General features: G+C 37.8%; 1 pseudogene; it reads left to right on the top strand.

Moving 5' to 3' along the window:
* The first annotated feature begins 205 nt into the window (after positions 1 to 205).
* Positions 206 to 1551, top strand: LOC137231111 (dynein axonemal assembly factor 11 pseudogene; annotated as a pseudogene).
* Positions 1552 to 2074: the final 523 nt, after the last annotated feature.

Genomic DNA, 2074 nt, shown 5'->3' with positions numbered 1-2074 from the left:
AAATGTAAATTAAAATTACAGTGACAGACACATCTGGCACAGCCACCAGAATGACTAAAGTTTTTAAAAATATTGACATACAAAGTGCTGGCAAGCATGTGGCACAAACAGAACATTCATATATTAATGATTGAAGTTTGAATTATTACTGACAGTCCTTGGGATCCCAGGCAGGCTTCCTGGGCCCCAAAACCAGAAAGGTGCTATGGATGGGATAACAGAATACTTCATTAGACAGAATGCCAAACACAGTAACTGTGTAATTTTTCCCCTGGAGGAACTCTCCTTATATCAGCAATAAACAGAAAGAGATCATATTGATAAATGGTACCAGAATTTTCTACCTTTAAAATAATCCCAGTAGAAAAATTTTAAAATGTTACCAACCTCAAGAAACTTAAATGTTTTGATTTTGCTTTAAATAACGCTGAAAAGATTGAAAATTTGGAAGGATCTGAAGGGCTAAAGAAAATTAACTTGATAAATTTCACTGGCGACCTGAGCAACAGTAAAACCCTGCAGCACAGTCTCCATCTGAAGGAGTTATTTTGCATGGGTAACCCACATGCTGACTTTGAAAGTTACTGGAAGTTGGTGGTGGCAACTCCTTAACAATTAAAGTGTGGGATGATAAAGAGAGTTCAGAATGAATCCAAGAATTTCAGAATTTACCCATTAATTGGGGAGGAAAAGTTTATTGTTTCAAATGGGCAAATACAGAAAAGTGGTTCAGAGGAAACTTTAAGAACAGCATAAAAATAGATGAGAAGAAAAGTAACCCTGGCTTTGACAGACATTGGCACACAGATATCGTCACCACTATCCTGTTTTCTTTAGTGAACAAAGAACATCAGAACACTAGAAGTATGAAAAAAGGGTCCCAACCAAAATAAATTAGATGAAAGCAAAGAATAACAGCATTCTGGTATAAGCTTTCTTCAGTTTACTCCTGATTTTAGATGGGAAACTCTTAGACATGGAAAAATGATGGAAAGACCAAGACAAATTAAGTATTACAAAGAAGAAGTGTAAACCACCGAGAACTTTGATCACTAAAGTTGGAAAAGCCCTAAAACTAAATGAGCCCAAACTTGATTTCTCTTGAAATATGATGGAAGACAGAACCAGATCATCCTGGATCTTGCTGTGTATAGTTATAGGTAATTGATGTCAATGCGCAGTCAGTGTATGTGAGAGGAAGGCTTAAGGGAAAGTCACATCAGCTTATATTTCCTGAAGAGCTCAAACCTCACAGCAACTCTGCTAGGAAATCTTTAGTAATCTGCATGCCCAAAGTAGAAAAAGTAACTACAGGTTGTAGAAAACATCCAGGTCTTTGAAAACTACCTTGGACATAGGCAGAGAACAAACAAACAAAAGAAGCAAGCAAATTGAGAAACTAGTAGTAGATTCTAACATGCATGTATTTCCTGATGTAGCTAATGTAGTTCAAGAGGAAAAATACACTCCCCAAAGCGTTGGATCTGAACCAGAATTATACCAAGTAATGAAGATCAACGCTTTATTGTTAACCATGGATGCCTCCATTGATTTGAAACATTAGGCTGCATGGTCATTGACTGTGACCCATGAGGCTCAGTTTTACTCAACGCAAAGAGTATATGCATAACATTTATGGGTTAACAGAGTTATTTATCAATATTACTAATACAATGTTTTAACTCCTAACTTTGTATAGTACTACTTAAACTAGTTTAAAATTAAGATGTGTCCCTTGGGGAGCATGGCCACGATGGTAAAGTATGAAGACCATGAGCTCACCTCTTCCCACAGGCACACCAAAATCACAACTACTTAGAGAGCAAATATTTATGAGAACAACTGAAGACTAGCAGAAAATATTTTCCAAAATAGCAATATAAAGAAGGAACCACAAGGAGAAGGGAAGGAAGGGCAAAGATGCAGTATAGTCAAGATCCATACCCCCAGGTAAGTGACCCCCAAACTGGAGGATAATCACAACTGCAGAGGTTCTCCCCAAGGAGTGAGGGTTCTGAGCCCCACATTAGGCTCCCTAATCCAGGTGTCCTGCACTGGAAAGATGAGCTACAAG

The sequence above is a fragment of the Pseudorca crassidens genome, chromosome 9 (assembly GCF_039906515.1).
Source record: "Pseudorca crassidens isolate mPseCra1 chromosome 9, mPseCra1.hap1, whole genome shotgun sequence".
Lineage (NCBI taxonomy): Eukaryota > Metazoa > Chordata > Mammalia > Artiodactyla > Delphinidae > Pseudorca > Pseudorca crassidens.
Note: the sequence above shows the minus strand (reverse complement) of the source record. Positions and strands in the feature narration are given on the sequence as shown.